The sequence below is a fragment of the Mesoplodon mirus genome (assembly GCF_964341445.2).
Source record: "Mesoplodon mirus genome assembly, chromosome: 14".
Taxonomy (NCBI): Eukaryota; Metazoa; Chordata; class Mammalia; order Artiodactyla; family Ziphiidae; genus Mesoplodon; species Mesoplodon mirus.
The window spans coordinates 18,044,755-18,067,538 of NC_138990.1; the positions used below are offsets into that span (position 1 = coordinate 18,044,755).

Genomic DNA, 22,784 nt, shown 5'->3' on the forward strand with positions numbered 1-22,784 from the left:
CATCCATCCACAAACCAGGAAGAGGAATCAGCTGGCACCTGATCTTGGACTCCCCAGCCTTCAGAATTGTGAGGGATAAATGTCTCTTGTTTAAGCCACTCAGTCTATGGTACTTCTGTTATAGCAGGCTGAACTGACAAACAGGCTATCCTAGTCCACATACTTGTTACATGTATGACCTTGTATTAAGACATTTGGTGTCCTTGAGCTTGAGTTTTCAGAAGTTAAATTTCTCTTTGAAACTATAGGTCTTCTTTCAACAAATGATGCTAGAACAACTGGATATCCACGTGCAAGAGAATGAAACTGGACCCTGTGTTGGGTAGCCCTAGGACCACCACCACGTTCAGATATTTGCTGAAAGGACATGGACTCAGCAGAGTTACACTCATAACTAGATGTATTACAGCCATGCAGTAAGGATACAATGCTGGATCACAAGGGAAAGATAGAGGGGAGTCTGGAGGAATCCAGCCAAGGCTTCCTATCCTCTCTCCCTCCCATGAGGGCTCATACAGAACACACTTTTCTCCCAGCAACAAAAACGCAACAACACATGTACAACGTTTCTGCCCACAGAAGCTCATTATAGACTCAGCACCCCAGGCTTTTTATCGAAGCTGGTCTTATAACTCAAACCAAAACTACAGACAGCCCCCGCCCCCATCCAGAGGGAAAGCAAGAGATCTCTTCCTCATACCAAAATTAACTCAAAATAGATCATAGACCTAAATGTAAGAGCTATAACTATTTTAAAAATCTTAGAAAATACGGGAGTAAATCTTCATGACCTTGATTAGCAAAGCCTTCTTAGACATGACACCAAAAGTATAAGTAACAACAACAAAAAACAAAGTAGATTTCATCAACATTAAATCCTTGTGTGTTTCAAAGACATGCTGAATGAGAGAACTTATTTGCAAATCGTATGTCTGATTAAGGGACTTATATCCAGAATTACAAAGAATTCTTGCAACTCAGAAAAAGAAAAATAACCTATTTTAAAATGGGGAAAGAATCTGTACAGACTTTTCTCCAAAGAAGATATTTAAATGGCCAATAAGCACATGGAAAAAGTGTTCAACATCCTTAGTCATTAGGGTAATGCCAATCACAACACAGTGAGCTACCACTTCACAAGCACTAGGACACCTATAATCAAAAAGACAGATCATAACAATAGTTGGCAAGCATATGGAGGAATTAGAGCCCTCATACACTACTGGCGGGATATACAATGATGCAGCCACTTTGGAAAACAGTCTGGCAGCTCCTCAACCAGTCAAACATAGCGTTACAGCATCTGGACCACCAATTCCCCTTTTAGGTACACACCCAAGAAAACTGAGAATACATATTCACACAAAAACCTGTACACAAATGCTCAAAGCGGCATTTCTGTAACAGCCAAAAAGTGCAAACAACTCAAATGTTCATCAACAGATGAAGGGATAAATAAAACGTGGTCTATACATTCAATGGACTACTACTCAGCAATAAAAAGGAATTAAGTAGTGATAAGTGCTACAACTTGGATAAACCCTAAAAATGTTATGCTAAGCAAAATAAATCAAACACAAATGGCCACACATTATATAATTCCATTTATATGAAAGGGATAGAACAGGCAAATCTGTATAGAGACAAGAAGTAGATTCGTGATTTTTCTAGGGGTGGGGGTAGTGGGGAATTTGGGGGGTGACAGCTACAGGGTTCAGGATTTCTTCTGGGGGTCATGAAAATGGTCCAAAATGGACTGTGCTGAGGACTGCACAGTGTGAATACACTTTATGTAGATGAGTTGTATGGTATGTGAGTTATATCTCAATAAAGCTATTTTTTTTGAAGTGTATGTCCGTTCTTCTAAATCAAGGCAAGTTAACAAAAGGGCAATGAGAAAATGAGAGCTAATTTTGATCCAGAGGCCACATCAAGGCTCCCCACTGGCTGAAGAGTCAGCCAACAAGCCAGATGTCAGGACTGCAAGAAGATGGCCCAGGATCTGGACAATGAAAGCTTTTCTGGCATGAAACACAGCAGCATCCACAGGACACGCTTTATGACCCCAGCCATACGATGTGTTTCCTTAAAATCATAAATAAATTAAGTTCTGCATGACCACAAACACAAAACACACACAACTAAATGTATTCATCTAATCCATTCATCAATATTTAAAGAGCACCCCGAGGGTCCAGGAGACACAGCTGATGATGTTATTACCGAACAAAGTGGGAAACACATGCTCCGTCCTTGTTCACTTCAACACTGGCCTCTGAGAACAAATAATGTCATTCTAACCTGCCTGCCATCCTGTTACCCACCCACTTGTCACAATTATCATCATCTGATAGGCAGTAAATGTTGGATGAAACAGTGAAAGTCCTGGTGTCACGCAGGGGCGTGGTACCCACCAGGTGAGCTTTCTGTGTGTTTCCTCATTAGTCCTCACAATCTCCCAGTGTGGGACAGAAATCTTACAGATGGGGATACTGAGGCACAGGAGTGTTCATTTGCCTGAGGTCACACAGCTACAAGGAATGAAACTGGGCTTCAAACCCAGTTGGTTTGGCTCCAAAGACTGTGCCCTTAACTGCGGCGCTAAATGCTGTCTACGTAAGGGTGCCACAGTTCCTCCACAATTTCCCATCTCTTCTAGAAGGTGGTCAAAGGTTTGGTTGAAGTACAGATAAACCACACATAGAATATTTCTCAGAGCTATTAGGAAAATTGTTTAAATACCTATGTTTGTTTAATTATATTTATTTTCAATTTGTGATTGAAAAACACTTGTTTTACAAGTTTTAGATGTTAAAAAAAAAAGCTAGACAGCTAGTACAGAGAGTCGCTTGTATTCTCCATCACCCAGATGACCCTACTGTTCACATCTTACATCACTGTGTACACCTGTCACAATAAAGGAACCAACACTGGTACACTTCTATTAACTAAATGCCACACTTTTAATTTCATGACTTTTCCCCCCGACATCTTTTTGCTCTTCCAGGATCCCATCACATTACAGTTTGTAGTCACAGTTCCTTCACCGCCTCTGGTCTGGGACAGTTTCTCAGACTTTCCTTGTTTTGATGACCTTGACAGTTTTGAGGCATAGCAGTCAGGCATTTTGTAGAATGTCCCTCAATTTGGGTTTTACTGATGCCTTTCTCATCCTCAGGCTGACATGACGGGTTTGTAGGAGAAGACCACAGAGGTGAAGTGTCCTTCCTCTCACGTCTCCTCAAGGACATGTGCTATCACATGCCTTACCGCTGCTGACACTGACCCTGATTGCCTGGCTGAGGAAGCAACCACCAGGTTTCTCCACCGCAAACTTATTCCCCCCACCCTCACCATAAACTGCTCTTTGGATTAAGTCACAAAAAGCAGCCCACACTCCAGGCATGGGGAGTTAAACGCCACTTCCTTGGTGGGCGGAGCTATATAAACATAATCGTAGTTTTTAATGGGGTTCATCTGTCATGACATTTAAAAAAGATAAAACATGCCAAATGAGCATGTACTGCCCTGTCCTGTTTGGTAGTGACCCTGTAGGGGTTCTGAGGGCTCACTGCTCATTCTTCTTGGGTCTCAGAATCTCAGTGGGTAAGAGGTATTTTCTACAAGGTAATAAAAAAGTGAACCAACCGGCTTGCGGAGAAAAGTCGGAAATCCGTTCCATTCTAGAGGACGCTTAACAAACAATGGGAGGTGAGAGGAAGTAGAAAAGCTATCCTGTGAGAGAGGAGGTGACACAGTCTGCATATGTTCATATGGACAGTTATGAAACTGCAAGTTTCCAACGAGCTCCCAAGTCACAACAGGTATATACATAGTTCCAAAGTGAGGTGTCAGGCTTCTCAGAGGAACTTTTCAAGGTTAACGTATCACAACTACTTCATGAGTTTTTATACCCTCTGCCCACTGTAAGTAAAAAAAAAAAAAAAAAGAGGTCAGGAGAGAATTTCCTATTTCTTTTGAGGAAAAAAAGCTATGCTGTGATTATCACCACTGCCGCCACTGGGGTTCGGCTGGGGGTAGTGAGGTCAGGTGGAGCGTCCGTGGAGCGTCCACTCTCACTTCAAGTCTCATCAGAGAAGCTCCAAGCAGAAAAGCACAGCCGTTGATGAGGCTTCCCTAGAGCCGGGGGGCCTCCTGGATGGGAAGCTGACCCCCACCTGAAGGCCATCTCGAACTGCTCAGCAATACCTGCATCCTCATACCCACTCCAAAGTGGAACAAAGGGGCCTCAACCTGGGGAGCCAAACATAGAATTTATGGTGGGCATGATGGCCAGAGGTCACCCTGAGGCTTTTTCCAGGGGATGAAGTGACCCCCAACAGGGTCTGGATGGAGCAGACCTCCGTAAAAATCAGAATCCGTGAGAGACTTCGGCAGAGCTGAAGGAAAAGGCTGCCCCAGCAAGGATGCTGGCCCAGCAGGGGAGCCAAAAGAACACCCAAGTGAAAGTGGCTTTAAAATCAGCTAAGGCTTCCCAAAGTAGATAGACTAGCTACTCTGGGAGTCTACCAGTAAAACAATCAGATCCTGAATAAATAACAATTATAGTCTGTTGGGCTCAGAAGAAGCAAGAAAAATTGCCAAGGGGCACAAAGGTAAAAGCAAACAAATGAACAAAAAACCCTGGGCAGTGAGCACAGAAAAGGGGAAGGTCCTATGAGGTACAGCGTTGCTTTCTAGGCAGCCTTCGGGAGGGCGTTAAGCCTGGGCTCGGTAGGAAAGCTAAAGGGAAACGGCTGGGTTCCACTGGGGCACTGAGAAGGGGGTGAAACTGGTCTCAGGACAGCAGCACCCACGGCTACCTGCAGAAGCAAAAGCAAACACCCTCCTAGGAAAGCATGCTTTAGGCCCCATGGGCTTTTCTATAGATTAAGATCAACCAAATATAAGCTAGCAATCAAGGCTTCCTAAATACACATGGAAACGAAGCAACACCATGAGCGAGAGGCAGAAGAAACGACAAACAACAGATTTAGATGACCATGCACTTCAGATGTTTCAACTGCCAGGCACAGACTAGAAAGTAACTACATATGAAGTATTATAGAAGCAGAAGACAGAATGGCAAAAATAAACAAGTGACAAGTTCCTATCAAAATGACTGGGCAGGGGGCCTCCCTGGTGGCGCAGTGGTTGAGAGTCCGCCTGCCGATGCAGGGGATACGGGTTCGTGCCCCGGTCTGGGAGGATCCCATATGCCACGGAGCGGCTGGGCCCGTGAGCCATGGCCGCTGGGCCTGCGCATCCGGAGCCTGTGCTCCGCAACGGGAGAGGCCACAACAGTGAGAGGCCCGCATACCGCAAAAAAAAAAAAAAAATGACTGGGCAGTTCCAGTTTTGCAAGATGGAAAGAATTCTGGAGACGGGCTGCACAACGACATGAACGTACGTAGCACTAACTGAACTGTACACTTAGCACATTAAGATGATAAATTTTATGTGTATTTTATCACAATTTTTAAAAATGATGAGACAGATTTTAAATGCAGTAAAGCATTTAAAAATAAAAACAGTAATTACTGAAATTTTTTAAATCACTAGCAACATTATACAGCATATTAGTCAAAACTGAAAAGAATTAATGAGGAAGGAAGAGCTGAAAAAGATGAGACCTGAAAGGCGATTCAGAGAGACCAGGAGGTGAAAATACAAGAGAGACATCAGCTGATATGGAGAATACGATGAGAAGGGTCTAAAATAAGTCTATCACAGTCCTGAAGAATAGAAAGGATGGAGGAAAGGGAATACGTATTCAAGGAGATAATAACTGAGGCTTTCCCAGAGGTGATAAGACATGAATCCACAGATATACTAATCGGGGTAAATAAAAAGAAATCCAACCTAGACATATTGTACTAAAATTGAAAAGCACCCAAGATAAAGAGAAGATGGCAGCTTAGCCCAGAAAATACAGAGCCAGCTTTTGACCAGACTGGTCAGGTAAGAAATCCTCTGTATTTCTCACAATTAAATTACCTTCCTTTCCTCAACTCCTTTTCTTTCCCAACACAAACCCAATGAGAAAGGGCAGTCAGAACACAGGGGGGAAATGAAAAACGCACCAAACACACCTCCTCTCCCATAAGGAGGATGGATGCCCACAACCATGTCTCGGGCAGGAAAAGTCTTACCTTTGGATGAATGAAGTTTCTCAAGTGTTTATTAACCTATTTTTTTTTATTGGCGTATAACTGCTTTACAATGTTGTGTTAGTTTCTGCTGTACAACGAAGTGAATCAGCTATAAATATACTTGATCGTCCATTCCAGCTGCTACCAATTTGAGACAGCGTGTTTGCTACTAACCCAAATGTCCAGTGTAAAAGGGTATAAAAACAGACTTGTGGGCTTCCCTGGTGGTGCAGTGGTTAAGAATCTGCCTGCCAATGCAGGGGACACAGGTTCAAGCCCTGGTCCGGGAAGATCCCACATGCCACAGAGCAACTAAGCCCGTGCGTCACAACTACTGAGCCTGCGCGTCTGGAGCCTGTGCTCCGCAACAAGAGAGGCCGCGACAGTGAGAGGCCCAAGCACCGCAATGAAGAGTGGCCCCTGCTTCCCACAACTAGAGAAAGCCCTCGCACAGAAACGAAGACCCAACATAGCCAAAAATAAATAAATTAATTAATTTAAAAAAAAACAGACTCATGAGTTAGCCTTCCTCAATGCAAACTGTGTGTTAAATTCTTGCTGCTTCTATAGTGCAAGCTGCAGAAGAAATCAAGACCATCTCCCACCATTTGTTTTCCCACGGATGGAAACCACAGGTGGCTTGATACATGTAGCCTGGGTAAATACAAAAATAATCATTGTGCAGGATAATTTCGATGCCTGCACTCACCTCCACTTCTACTTCTAATAAGCAACATATTCACCTGCCAACTCGTTATGAAGAGCACCTACTCTTTTATAAATCCTACAGATGCATTACGAGGAGATGCTCTCTTTATACATCAGCTAGCCAGAAAAGAGGATGAGATAATGAAAAATACCCGAGGGAAGGAAAATCCCCTTTTCAGCTGGTTTAAGTCTTGCCGATAACGTGCACACAGCATTTCACATCTACCATAAAGCTCCTCAATTAGTTCATAGATGAGTTAACCTCTTAACTCCCAGAAAAGATAATTCATGCACGTTTTATACCATGTGGCATCCTGCTGCCTATTATCCATCATTTACAAGTGTTATTTGTCCATAAAAATGACACTAAATTTTTGAAAAATGACACCGCTCTGCCTGCTTCTGGCTGTGTTTTAACAAATGGTACCCCTGCAAAAGGCTTTCAGCTGGAGAAGAAGCAATTAGTCAAAGATACAATAAATATTTTTTAAAAGGATATAAATGATTGCTTGTCCAGATAGGCAAATGTCTAAAGGCTGATACACAATAAAATAAGGGTTAATGTAAAAGAGTCCACTTCATTATTTATGGTTAATAAAGTTAATCAAATTCATTGCTTCTTACTCATGCGTGCGTTTAAACAGAAACACGAGTATGATATGCATATTTATGGAAAGCAGCCCAAAAGATCATTATCTCTAAAAGAAAATCCAGCAAAAAAAGAGATGCCTAAAATTTTGTTGTTTCCTCTTACAACATAAACTGTTTTTGCCTCAAACACAAACATTTATTTTAATTAAAACTATTAAGCCAGGCTTCCCTGGTGGTGCAGTGGTTAAGAATCCTCTAAAGCCCACGAGCCACAACTACTGAGCCCACGTGCCACAACTACTGAAGCCCGCGTGCCTGGAGCCCGTGCTCCACAAGAGAAGCCGCCGCAATGAGAAGCCCACGGACCTCAACTAAGAGTAGCCCCCGCTCACCGCAACTAGAGAAGGCCCATGCATGACAACCAAGACCCAATGCAGCCAAAAACAAATAAAATTAAAAAACAAACCAAAAAGAAACCTATTAATCCAAATAATATTTTCCACAACTGACAACCATGACTAAAACATGAATTCCAGGATTAAATATTAACATAATTTTTGGAGAGAGAACAATATATAGTCAGAGCCCTTCAATTTTCCTTTTTCTGGTATCTTATCCACCTATCCTAGAGTACTTTTGTTCTTCCACTCAAAAATCTAGTCTCGAAAGATATACTGAGATCTTTTTAAAACAAAATTAGATAAGCATAAGCTCATCAATCAGCAATTTCTTAATGCGTTATCTTCAAGTGACTTGGTCTTTTATGGCACTTATCTGCTTAAGATTAAGTGTAAAAGAGTTCCCAAGAAAAGAAGATAGAAAATTAACTTCATTTCATAATAAGTTCTCCAATCATGTCAGCAGACAGCTGACATTATTAGAGCTCACACTTATAAATCAGTGATTATATACACTGGTTAAGCAAGAGAAGAAATGACGAAGGGAATTATACAGTGGTGAAATTCCCATGCAGTACATCTGTAGTCAATATTGCTAAACAGGAATTCACTTGTAGCTTAAAAAACAAAACAAAAAAAAAAAACCTCCAGATATTTTGGGGGTTAGTCACTTTTGAGGGGAAGGAAGCAGGAAATCAATGCAATTTGTCTTACAAGAAAAAAAGCCAGCAAGAAATCAATGAATTATAATTATAACTCATTTATTATTTATTTTGAAAGTGAATCCTGAGATTTCCACCTATCATAAAATGACAAAATAGTACTGAATCAAACTGAGAGTAGAATATTTGGGGGGAAGGGGTGCTATCCAAATATGTTCAGACGTTTAGTAACGAATGAGCCAGTGGCAAATAGACACAGGAAATGAGCCCAACTTGGTTTCCACACCCTTTTCTGTCCCGTGCCACTGAATAAGTTCTAAAATCCACTTCTAATCTTATTTTCCATTTCTCAGACGTATTTTATTAACTCTTATTGCACAGTTAAATATTCTAATCAGCACATTGTAGACATACAGTTACTACATGTTGATTAGACTGAAATGTGTTTGTCATGGTCAGTAGTAGAAAGTTCTGGCAGACCCAGTGAGGGCTCATTTCTTTCTCCACTTACGATGACTACATGTTAATACACGATGACCTAAGCAGTGCATCACTGCAAGAGGAAGAACATTCCCTCTTCCATCTTCTTAAAATTACTTGGAAGAAATGAGAGATCTTTTCTACTCTCTCCAAATGAGGACCAAAAAATGTTTATCATGTCTGAAGTACCATTTGATTTTCAAAGCATTTGCTAGTAATCTATTAACTAATCCCCACAGCATCTCTGCAAGGAAAGCTAGAGAAAATACTGTCTGATATGGATGTTTTACAGAGGGGAAAACGGGGGACAGACCTTCAGAAAACCTGATGACAGTCTGAGAGCTTCGACAAATGGAACCTGGAGAAAGAGAACACTTTTATTCATATCTTCAACTCCAGGGTGACATACTCCCTGAAGGCAATACTGCTCATGATCATGGGCAACTGCAGTTCGTTGACTTGTATCTTCACCTAAACCCTCCTACCCATAATTCTCTCCCTCTCAACCAGGAAACTTGAAGATCTGTTCATACTTTCGCTTAGTTAAAAGTGGCGCTGCTCAAAAAGCCAGACGGGTAATCATAAATCCCCCGCCCCCTGGGAGATGTATAAAGAGTTCACTTCTTACAGTCCAGTCTACAGCCAAGGAAAGAGCTGGATAATCTGCAGGGGAAGCAGTCTCTTATCTGTTTCCTTCCTGAGTACAAATGGAGCCAGCACACAGACCCGAGTAGGCGTGTATGCCTGCACACACACCCTTCTTCAAGCTCATCTGAGATCAATTAAGAGAGTTGTTTCTGAGTGATCTGTCTGTTCCCTGCAAGGTCAGAATTTTCTGGTAAATATTTCTGACAACTCCACCCTGTTTAAACTAAGAGCCATAGCAAAATAAGAAACAAAATAGTCTGCTAGAAAAAGAGTCTAAACTCCATGGATAAGCCAACAGTGGCATTAAAAACAATGGTAACTAAATATTCACAACAGCATTACATTGTTTTATGTAACCCACTTCTCTAGATACCTCAAGACTCTGGGTAGGCAATAGTTTTAGCACCCCTCCTCACAAGATAGGGCAAGGATACTTATTAACCCTATGTAGCAGAACAACTTTGGCCCAGAGAATTAAAAGACTTGTCTAACCTCTAAATTGGTAACAAGGTAGAGAGACATGAATTCAGGTCTCCCAATGCCCAGCTAACTAAATGACAGACAGCTCAGAAGAGTTAGAGAAAAGTCAACACAGAGTGTCAGCTGTTATTTACATGGCCTACAATAAATGTTTGTTCCAAAAAAAAAAAATAGTTCAAACAAGATGGGAAAGAGTTTAAACACAAAGGGCTGAAGGGTTTAATGTAGGAGAAAAATATGTTTGCTTTTCCTCCAATGGAGGAGCTGGTCAGGAACAGGCTGTTCTTCGGGAAAGGTTGGCCTGGTGCTGCAGAGGCCACGAGACCGCAGGCCACATGGACCTGAGATGCCTGCTGCTTCGGCACAGCTAACTTCTCTCTTAACGGCCCCAGCTCCGTTCTTTTAAATCCTGCCTATCTCTGCTCTGGAATGTGAGTGATTGCTTTTGACAAGCCAAATTCAGATTTGTGTTATAAACAACGACCAAGTGTACAAATTCTGATACAGAGCTAAGTGATAAAGAAGAAAAGAAAATTAACTGTGGGTCTGGGGAAGCTAAGAGATGAGTAATGTAAGTCAGACAGAGAAAGACAAGTATCAGATGATATCGCTTATATGTGGAATCTAAAAAAAAAATGGTATAAATGAACCTATTTACAAAAGAGAAGTAGGGTCACAGATGTAGAAAACAAACTTATGGTTACCAAGGGGGAAAGAGGGGGGAGGTATAAACTGGGAGATTGGAATTGACATACACACACTACTATATATAAAACAGATAACGAATAAGGACCTACTGTACAGTACTGGGAACTCTATTCAGTACTCTGTGATGACCTATATGGGAACAGAATCTAAAAAAGAGTGGATATATGTATAACTGATTCACTTTACTGTACACCTGAAAGTAACACAATATTGTAAATCAACTATACTCCAATAAAAATTAATTAAAAAAAAAAGAGAGAGAGAGAGATGATCCCATCCTGGGAAGAAAGAGACACACCACACACTCTTCCCATCAAGCTGGGGAGCTTCTGTGGTTGATACCTTGGTTGTTTGCGGGGGTTATTGTGGGATTTCTCTGGCACAGGGTTCAGACCTGGCACCGGACACAGTTAGCCCAGAGTAGGAAAGCCTCAGAAGGAAGAAGCTGGGATGCTTTGAATAGCACAAAGGCTGTCGTGCCGAAGGAGGGCTGGGTTTACCCTGGATAGCTCTAGAAGGCAAAGCCAGTAACTGACAGACAGGAATATGCATGCCCAGGGCCGAGCGAGCTTGCTAACAATCAGAAGCTCTCCGCCACAGCAAGGGCCGCCAGCAAACTGGAGGCTCAGACGCCCACCGTCAAGGGTGTCTGGAGGACACTCCCACAGGGAGAGAGACTCCAGACATGATCAAAGCGCGGATTCCTTCAAATGCTAGGATTTGATGGTGGTTTTCAAATGTCTCTGCTCAGGCCCCACGACGGTCACCTCCAGAGGATGAGCCCTGCGGTCACAGAGGCCTGAGTCCAGTCTTGGTGCTACCATCTCTTAACTGTGTGACACGAGGTGGCTCTTCCAACCAAGTGTGGCCTCCAAACCTGGGTGTTTAGTAGAACCAACTGGGGAAACGACTTAACCGTAAAGATATTCCCATCCATACTCTAGAACTTCTAAATCCTGCTCTCCAGAAGTAGGTCCAAGAATCTCTGTTTTTAAAAAGCGTCCCAATTTGGAGAGCCAGGGATAAACTTTTTAGCCTACACCTTCATTTGTGAAATAGGATTAATGTTAGTTTTTGCCTACATGAGTCATAAAGATATTTTAAAAGGATGACAAATGTAAAACATTTAGCATAGCGCCTATATCTAGTCAACATGCACAGTGCCTTAAAAAAAAAAAATGTGTTCTCTGGGGCTTCCCTGGTGGCGCAGTGGTTGAGAGTCCGCCTGCCGATGCACGGGACGTGGGGTCGTGCCCCGGTTCGGGAAGATCCCGCATGCCATGGAGCGGCTGGGCCCGTGAGCCATGGCCGCTGAGCCTGCGCGTCCGGAGCCTGTGCCCCGCAACAGGAGAGGCCACAACAGTGAGAGGCCCGCGTACCACCAAAAAAAGAAAAAAAAAAGTGTTCTCTGTAGTACAAGATCAAGCTTAAAGAGCATTCATTGACTAAAAATGAGGACAGTATGGCTTACGTAGAGTGAATGTTTAGCCATCTCCTTTTTTAGCTTGTTTCCCCATCCTTCAGGCAACATGGATGAAATCTGATGCAAGAATATTTGAATCAGTTGAAAAAAATGCCTTACCCGTGTGAGCATTACCTTAATTTCACATAGAGATACATGTAAAAGTCGAATGCAGTACTACATAAAGCCTGTGCATTTTTCCTCTTTTATAACAATTAGAAGCTTAAGCTATAAATTCTGTACAAAGTTGAAAACTCATATTTATTCCCACATACTCAGGTAAAAGATAAAAGACCCCATTTCTTTTCTTCCCTTTATCAGGCAGTCACACTCACTCCTTTAAAATCCTGCAAGGCATTGAAGTGGAAGAATTACGCCGTTCTGACGTTTCTATTGCCGCAAATGGCTCCCATTCTTTAATTGTAAAGTTGCCTCTAGACTCTAGGGTGAGAGTTAAAATACCCCCAGACAGAAAGGAAGAAAAGAGGTAATTGGAGCAATTTATACTGAGTGAAAAAATGGCTCCTGGATTTCTGCATCCCTCGTTGCGGGTTATTAGACTGTTTCTGTTTGGGTGGTTTTATACACACAAAAAAAGTGGTAAAGCGTGGTCATTTAAGCACACCTAAAGGTTAAACTCCAAGCAGCTGATCTGCACATGAGAACAAGAAACTGTCAGTCACTTGACCTTCTGCAGATTAAAACCAGCTGACTAACAGATGTGAAATCATAGTTGCGGGAACTGTTGTTAAGCAGAAATCTGAGCATTTTCAGAAGATACACCCCTTTTTACAGCAGTCGTTTGATGCCCTGGGTCCACTTTCCTGTTCGTGACTGAGATAGAATCCCTGCCTTTCATTTATGTTTGTCCTCTGCTTCCCCTGAATGACTACACAGTTCATCACTTTACAGCTGTGTTCTTGAAAAGTGATATATTGACGTCTAATCAGCAGTTATATTTTCACCTTGTTCCATACGTGGTAATTTTAGAAACGCATTATCTTCCTTTCTGCCTGATCCTAATTGGCCGTGGCCCCTGAGAATCTCTGTGCCCACTTCTCTCACAGCATTGGAAGCATCCGACTCCATGTAGATGCTCAGCCAAGATTTGTTGAATGAAGTAATTATCCCTAGTGCCCTGAGGACGGTTTTTGGCAAAGTCTTTTCGTATTGCAAATTGCAATCTCACCGCAAACAGTGTACCTGTTTGACCGTTTTTAATTTTAATAAATGAGGTTTTCCTTAAAATGGAATATATTGTTTCTGACTCTCTGTCTTAAAGTTACTGATAGAAATGAACATTTTTAACATACAAGAGTACGTAATAGAATAAAATTATAGATATACTCTTGCCCAGCAGAGTGTAGGTGCTCCAATATTTGTTTAAAAGGACTCTACATTTTAGAAGTTATAGCATTGAAACACTGGACTTGAAACATACTGCAATTTACTAATGTAAATTCATTCTTATCGACGGTGGTCTAATAGTATATGACCTTTTCCTAAAAAGAAACAGAATGTGTGCAAAAGCTTTTAAATTCCGGAACTGTCATCACATAAAATTGAAAACGTTTTTAAAAACAAAAATGACTGACTGGAGAAAAGTCTGAGATATCTTTCAATGAAAGTATAAAAGATATAGGAGGGGTTCAAAGCTCTACATTCCGAGTTTTTACGTGAACAGTGTACAAGACATGCACTGTGAGATGTACACTAGACCCTCTATGAATGAAATGACTCCATAAGGCCACACTCTACAAATATGGACTTAGGTTTGAAGGAACAGTCCCAGTGCAATAGAGAACACACATTCATCGATCCTTGAAACATGTGGAGGGAGGGAGTGTGATTCTGTGAGGCCTCTCCTCTAAAGAAAGAAAGCTCCAGCCTAAACTGCATCAATGATGTGGTTCCATATCAGGGTCTTCTTTCAAAGGGGCTGGTGTTTGCATGGGTGTTAGAAGGCTTTCAGCAGAACTATCCACAAATACCCAATGACGCAGTAAATGGCCTGGGCCTTTCTCTAAGACACCGTGACTGTGACATGAGTTTTCTTTTTCTCTCTGCAAATCAGCTGCCTGTTTCCTGTGGAGACACTCTCCCCGTCTCAGAGCCTCAATGAGTACAGATTCAAGGCACCCACTGCCCAGCAGCTGTGGTTGTCTGAAGGTAGGACAGTCTGTAAATCCAGTTTGCTCAACTAAACAGCATTTATCATGTTTTGTTTGTTTGTTTGTTTTACGGTACACGGGCCTCTCACTGTCGTGGCCTCTCCCGTTACGAAGCACAGGCTCCAGACCCGCAGGCTCAGCGGCCATGGCTCACAGGCCCAACCACTCCGTGGCATGTGGGATCTTCCCGGACCGGGGCACGAACCCGTGTCCCCTGCATCGGCAGGCGGACTCTCAACCACTGAGCCACCAGGGAAGCCCTATCATGTATTTTTATGCCTTCTGATGCCTGTTACTAAGTACAGACCAGAGAAGAGTTGCTAAAAATTGGAGCTTTCTAGTGTATGAGATGGGAAGGCTAAAAAATCACTTCTATTTTAACCACAAGAATGAGACATATTGGCCTCCCCGTGTCCATGTGCAGGGGATGGGCTCCAAGTGACCCACTGGCCTTCAAGGGAACATGCTGTGGACCCGTGGAGAGCAGGAGCCGTGGAGGGGGCAGTCCTGAGCAGGGCTGGGGCAGGCTGCTGGCCGGGCCACACTGTGAGGGGCCCCTCCTGCCGATAAAGGCTGCAACCCCTGGGATGGTGCCCTTCTCAGACCAGGAGGGGAGGTGTTAACAACAAACTGAAACACCTCCAAAGTCATCCTGAGAGTTGCACCTTTGTTTTTCTTAAGCGTGGGACTAATGCCATGAATGCTAAGAATCCTCCATATCACAAATATCGACCTGTTGGGTCTTATTACAATAAAGTGCACTTGGAACACTTCACAGATTCTCTGCACCCAGAAACTTCCATCTGAAACATGCTCCCCAAATAAACTATCATGGCTGCCTCTTATTTGTGTTTTATCTTTGCCATTTGATCTTCATTTTCTTCTTTCCTGCCACCACTCTTACTTTAACTGAGTCCTTTTGTTCCCTATGTCTGTTCCCATATTAAATGACTTGGCTGATTTAAATATGAATAAGGTATTGCTGGACTTCAGTGAAATGTCATTTTTCAGTGAAGTACAAGATAACGTCCAACACTTTAAGTCTGAATGTTGAAGACAGAATCCCCAGTCTTGGAGAATCTTACTCTGCTGTAGTCTGTTATGGATTGAACTGTGTCCCCCAAAATTCATACGTTGAAGCCCTAACCCCAAGGACCTCAGAACGTGACCTTATCTGGAAACAGGGTCTTTGCAGATATAATCAGTCAAGATGAGGTCATGCCAGAGTAGGGTGGGGCCCTAATTCATTATAACTGATGTCCTTACAACAAGGGGAAATTTGGACACAGACCTACACACGGGGAGAACTCCAGGTCAACATGAAAGTAGAGAAGGGGGTGAGGCGTCCACAAGCCAAGGACACTAAGTGTTGCCAGCAAGCTAGGAGAAACTAGGAGAGAGGCATGAACAGACTGTCCCTCTCAGCCCTAAGAAGCCCTGCCCACAAGGTGAGGCCGTACATTTCTGTGGTTAGAGCCCTCCGGTCTGCAGCACTTTGTCACAGCAGCCCTAGCCGTGCACTGTCTCTGTTCACCCGTAAGGTCAACAAAATGTGTTATTTGGTCAAATACTATATACAACCTAGAGCCAGATACACAAGACACGAACCTCTTCTACAATAAAGGCAAGTTCATGTATCGCAGTCAGAAGTTAAAAATTAGAAGAATCATGGTGGCCGTCTACAATTCAAAGGCTGCTGTCAAGAGCTTTCAGATGGCCACTTCACGGAAATCAGGGTTTGGGGTTTTTTGTTTTGTTTTTTTTAACACTTAAAGTGTTATATCTAAATTTAAACTTGTAAGTAAGCAGCTTAATGTGCAGAAAGCATTGTACTCCATCTATGATATATATCTAATAAAGAGACAAATGAAATGAGAAATATTTAAATTATATAAAATTAAATGAGATGGGGTACTGTGAACAAGTCATATCTGAGGAGCCAGTCTTCATGAATACGAAGGAGACTGAGTGGAAAATTCCAGAAGGAGGACCACTACCAGGACCCTCCTAGCTCGGCCACGGATCAGACACTGAATGGCTCTGAGCCCTGGTTTCCTCGTGTGGTTCTGTCAGTGTCTCAGGCATGGCCGCCCAACCCAACACCCGCTTTCCAGATCTGAGTCAAGTGATGACTCTGCTACCCCTCACCCTTGAAACTTCCCACCTCCTGGGCTTCTGGACGTTTCTGCTTCCTGGCTCTCCTCCTGCACCTGTCAAAGCCCCACCCCACCCCACCCCACCCCACCCCCGACCCAGCACGCTTTCACCCTTTACGCTCCCCATCCTCTCCCCACGGCAGAGGCCCAGCAAGGCCAAGCCTGAGTTTCCTATCCCACCGTCTGGCCTCCCGAGCAGCAATCTCTAGGAAGGCAGCGATGTTAATATTATCATGACAACACGCCTGGTGCTTACATGTACGTATAAGGATAGTTTTGCTAAACAATATTTTTACAGTTGATCCGCAGTGGAGTCAACCCCACATGAAGACAAAGATGACTTGAAAAATGGCTTGTTAGTAGATTTGTCTCTTGAAGGAGGTCAACACATCCCAGCAGCTTGTTCACAGTGTTCTCTGCTTTAGCAGATGCTTTTATCTCATGTTACCTGGTGCGAAGTTAAAGCCCAATTTGTCTCTGACTTCTCAATCGGAGGGGGACCAAAGAGGCGACGTGCTTCTAACAGTATCCAGTATGAGGCTACAGAGGTCTTTCCCAAGGCTAACCGACCAGGAAGAACTAAAGGACAAAGGCCCGGGAGACTGCCTACTGGCCTTGTTTATCCTGATCACACCAACTCTGCCCTCAGAGGATGAAGGAGTATTTTGGAAACGGTCACTGCCACTTGGAGGCACACTGAAACCCCCTGTAAGCGCTGGTAGAGGAAAAGGTAAGCAGAGGCAGCAGGATGCCTGAATAGGTTAAAAATTTTCTAACTTAAATGTTCAAAAGGACCATTATAGGACCTTAACTCCTGCCAGTAAATAGAGCACTTAATTATATGACAATGAGCTATAAATATAACCCCTCTAGAAAGGAAACGCAGGGCAGAGCTCTGGGCTCTAGGGAGTATACTTTGCTTTCACAAGAATGACCTGAGCTAACTCCTCGTGTTCTTGCCGGGGGATGAGAGTAGTTCAGAGAAGACCCATGTGGCAGGCACACAGAAGCTGGCCTTGGATGAAGTTCAATGTCAAGGCTCCCAGGTAAACCATGGCAACCAACGCTGTCTCCCCATCCACCTCTTCCAAAACCCTCTTAGGAAACACCACGATCACTTAGGAAGCAAGTCCTCAAGAAGCACAACAACCAAGTCTGGGGCCACAGTCATGCCCCTCCAGTGAGGGCGGCACTTCTTCTTTCTATTAGAGCCCTGAGACCTGAAGGGAAGTGACATACAGTAAGAGCAGCAGAGGACTGTCTGGGCTGTTTGTCTCTCTGTCTCAGGACACCCTGTCAAGATGCTTTGCTGGAAACACCCTTCCATGGAGCACAACCAAGACGGAGCTTGGAGAACAAGCAGCTACATTTCCTAGAAATTGTTAGACCAGAATAATCCTGTTTCTAGACATGGCAGCAACAGCAGCAAAAAACAAAAAAAACAAACAAAAAAAAACCCTCGTTAATTGGGGAAATAACTAGGGAAGTTTCCCTTTAATTGGGGAAAATCTCAAATTCGGGTATTTTATAAATGTTTCCAGCTTTCACTTTTCCTTATAAGTTCTGGACAAATTCCCAGCACGCATCTGTCTGATGATGTTTCAAATGACAGCAAACACAGAAGACCATGTTCTTGTTGACCCACGGCTCGCTTCTCTGGGCGTCCCTCTTCCGTAAGACGTTTCGGGCCTGGGAGGCGCTGGGCTGTCAGAATGCCTTGGGGTCCGGCTTATGGAGCCCCAGTACCACCTGGCTAACTGGACATACCCACACCACCCAGAATCCTTCTTAAGACCCCAGTCAGTGCTTCCCCACCACTTATGAGGGGGGGTGGGGGGCATTAGTCTGGTCTGGAGGCCGGTTGGCATGCCTCCATCAAAGCAAATGAGAAAGTAAGAATGGACTGAAGAAACAGAATGTCTTCTGGAACCAACTGAGTTTCTTCTGACTGACACAGATGCAAAGTGGCTGGAGTTTATGGGGAAAAAGATGTGGCTTCAGGGTCGCTAGTTTGTTCTCACAACTCGGCCTCATCCTCAGTTACACCTCTAACTACAAATGGAGGTAAGTTCTTATCTAATGCAGTGACAACTAAAATGTCACCCCCGAGACATGAAGAACACAAATTCGCCATGGCTTCTGCTGCAGGGAACTGTCAACACTGTCGGTGTCACCTTCGGACTGAATACAGGAATTTCTTTCCCATAGAGGATTCGATAATTTCCCAGTGCTTTAAAAAGGGAAAAAAAAAAAAAAAAAAGCCTCGCCATCAGAAAGTAAATACATGTGACCTCAACATGAAGTACAAGGTGGCCACTGCAGCTGAACTCCCAGAGAACCTCAAACCTCCTATCTCACATCAAATTTCCTAGGAGACAAGCCTCAAAGTACCTGTGGTTCTGGCCCTCGGAACTCATCTGTCTCTTTCTCTGCATGACTGAATCAGAGTATGTAGTAGACGCTCCTTCTGGAGGCCTTGCCTTTGACGCCATTTGAGTTGCTATAACTGCCTCCCGACAGTGTAGGTCTTTTCCGATTTTCTCCCCTTTTTCCTTTTAATAAACTTCCTGCCGTGGCCCAAGAGGCTGGAACAGTACAGCTGTAGCTCCCTCACGAATGCTAAAGATGATTTAATCTGCTAGCAATATTTCCTTCGTGGGAGGGAAGCCTGGTCTCCTGGGCCAGTGCAAGGTCATCAACATCAGAGGTGTGTGGAAGGAGAGATCATGGGCCCCAAAATGCCCACCTCCTAACCCCAGGAACCTGTGAATATGTTACCTCATGTGGCAAAATGGGCTTTGCAGAAGGAATTAAAAAAAGGATCTCGAGCTGGGGAGGTTTTTCTGGATTATCTCAGTGGACCCAACCTAAACACAAAGGTCCTTAGAAGGAGGAAGAAGGGGGGTCGGAGAAGCAGGGGTCGGCATGGGGCAGCTGCTGGCTTTTAAATATTTATTTTATTTATTTATTTTTCTTTATTTTTTTGGCTGCATCGGGTCTTAGTTGTGGCAGGCAGGCTTCTCTAGTTGCAGCGCCCGGGCTTCCCTCTAGCTGTGGCATGCGGGTTTTCTCTCTCTAGTTGTGGCGCAGGGGCTCTCTAGTTTGCGGCACGCGGACTCGCTCATTGAGGTGCACGAGCTCAGTAGTTGAGGCGCGTGAGCTCAGTAGTTGTGGCGCGTGAGCTCAGTAGCCCCGTGGCATGTGGGATTGTAGTTCCCCGACCAGGGATCAAACCAGTGTCCCCTGCATTGGAAGGCAGATTCTTTACCACTGGACCAGCAGGGAAGCCCCCCGGCTGCTGGCTTTGAAGGTGGAGGAAGACACCACGAGTCAAGGACTGTGGAAAGCCTCAAGCAGCTGGAAAAAGCAAGGTGACATAGTCTCCCTGAGCCTCCAGAAGGAACACAATCCTGCCGACACCTTGATCTTAGCCCTGTGAAACCTGTTTCAGCCCTCTGACCTTCAGAACTGTAAAGAGATGTGTGCTGTTTCAAGCTGCTCAGTTTGTGGGAATTTGCTCCCCACGCAATAGGGAAACTAATTCAGCATGTTACCGCCTCCCTCCTGATCTCATCTGACCTAGGAGTTTGGGGAAGCAAGGGGTTAGTCTCCCAACTCTATTCTCAACCACCTCCACTCCTGAGATTACCTGTTCCATTAACAGAAACCAACGAGGAAACATTTCCTTTCCTTGAAGACTACCCAGCATTGCAGAATTCTTAAGGCTGGATACACAATTTAAGCCAAACCTCCAATTTTATCCAAGAGGAAAATAAGAACTAGAGAGGTTCAAGGAATGTGCATGGAGACCCAGTCAGCTGGTGACTTTTGCTGATATTCTAACCCAGTTCTCCAAATTTCCTGGCTCCTGCTTGTACTGTCAACAACTCCGTCCCTCAGAAACAGTCTTCCTTCCCTAAGTTATTCCCTTGGCAAATTCCTCTGAAATAACCATTTCAATTAGTAAAATGTACATGTTTTGCACATTCCCACTAGGAAATAGCATAGACTGGCTCAGAGAACTTCAGTGCACATCACAATGTCAGGTCACGGGCTAGGACAAAGTGTACTAAGTCACCAGAGCCTTCATCTTAAAGCCAGGTGCATTCAGCTTCTGCTGGCATGTAGAAGATACTGTAAATCAATGTACAGGTTTGTCAATCTGTAGGTTCTACAAATACCATCCAAAATACTCGAAAGAACTTATATGTGGAACCTAAAATATGACACAAATGAACTTATCTACGAAACAGAAATAGACTCAAACAGAGAGAACAGAACTGTGGTTGCCAAGGGGGAGGGGAGATAGGGGAGGGATGGATTGGGAGGTTGGGATGAGCAGATGCAAAGTATTATATATAAAATGGATAAACAACAAGGTCCTACTGTATAGCACAGGGAACTTTATGTAATATCCTGTGATAAACCATGATGGAAAAGAATATGAAAAAGAATATATACGTATAATGGAATCACTCTGCTGTACAGCAAAAAATTAATACAACATTGTAAACCAACTACACTTCAATAAAATAAATTTTTTAAAAACCATACTGGAGGGCTTCCCTGGTGGCACAGTGGTTGAGAGTCCGCCTGCCGATGCAGGGGACACGGGTTCATGACCCAGAACGGGAGGATCCCACGTGCCGCGGAGCGGCTGGGCCCGTGAGCCATGGCCGCTGAGCCTGCGCGTCCGGAGCCTGTGCTCCGCATCGGCAGAGGCCACAACAGTGAGAGGCCCACGTACCACACACACACAAAAAAAACATACTGGACAGAGTTTTTAGCACCTCAAACTCACAGCTTTTACAAGGCTTGTTTTTATTATTTTGAACCAAAATCATCTGTTTAGAGATGAAAGAGACTTAGAGACCATTAGTTTCATCTTTCATTGAGTCAGAGAATTCTCTCGACAGGAGTATGATGTAGTCTTGACCCAGAAGCACAAACCAAACAACGTCTCAGAGGGCCCTGCTCCCAGCTGCAGCATCAAGTCTTGTTTTTAATCAGTGGCGTAAATGATGACACAGGGCACAGGCTCACTGTGCTGCAGACTGAACTGGGTTAAGTGGACTTGCAAACATCTCCCAGTGAAAGGATTAAACAATCAAATTAAGAATAATATTATGTCAAATGAAGTTAACTGTTATGTACAGAGAGTATACTTAAATCTCCTGGGCGTATATCTGGAGAAAACCATAATTTGAAAAGGTACATGCACCCCAATGTTCACTGCAGCACTATTTAATATAATAGCCAAGACATGGAAGCAACCTAAGTGTCCACTGACAGAGGAATGGATAAAGAAGATGTGGTACATATATACAATGGAATATTACTCAGCCATAAAAAAGGAATGAAATAATGCCATTTGCAGCAACATGGATGGACATAGAGATTACCATACGAAGTGAAGTCAGTCAGACAGAGAAAGATAAATATCACATGATATCACTCATATGTGGAATCTAATTTTTAAAATGATATAAATGAACTTATTTACAAAACAGAGACAGACTCACAGATTTCAAAAACAAACTTATGGTTACCAAAGGGGAAACATGGAGGGAGGGATAAATTAGGAGCTTGGGATTAACATATACACAGGACTATATATAAAATAGATAACCAACAAGGACCTACTGTATAGCACAGGGAACTCTGCTCAGTATTCTGCAATAACCTATAAGGGAAAAGAATCTGAAAAAGAGTGGATATATGGATATGCATAACTGATTCACTTTGCTGAACACCTGAAACTAGCACAGCACTGTAAATCAACTATATTCCAATAAATATTTTTTAAGTAACCAACTAGCAAACTAGCAGATTTCATGTTTTTCAACTACATTGCTAACTCCTCAGGGCAGACACTGTCTGCCACACTCCACTTCTTGTCTGCCGCACCTTATTTTGTAACAGGTGCACCATTGGTACAAATTGAATTCCACTGGCGCGCATGGTCTCTGCTCAGCCCTCAGAGATGCGGAGACTCTCCAGAACACAAGAGTTTGCAATACAAACTGTGCTTTCCTCTAGCCCTTCAACAGAACTCGAAGTCCCCAGCTTCATAAACACTTGCAGGTATAATCTAAACTTTTCCTGCTGGTCTAGTTCCTGTACCAGTGTTTGCTCCTTGGTTTGAAGCTTATTTGCAGCTGGGACTGC

General features: G+C 43.5%; 1 protein-coding gene across 1 annotated transcript in view; it reads right to left on the reverse strand.

Moving 5' to 3' along the window:
- Positions 1-22,784, reverse strand: part of AFF3 (ALF transcription elongation factor 3) — a 553,308-nt gene that overhangs the window by 504,096 nt on the left and 26,428 nt on the right. The window lies entirely within an intron of this gene.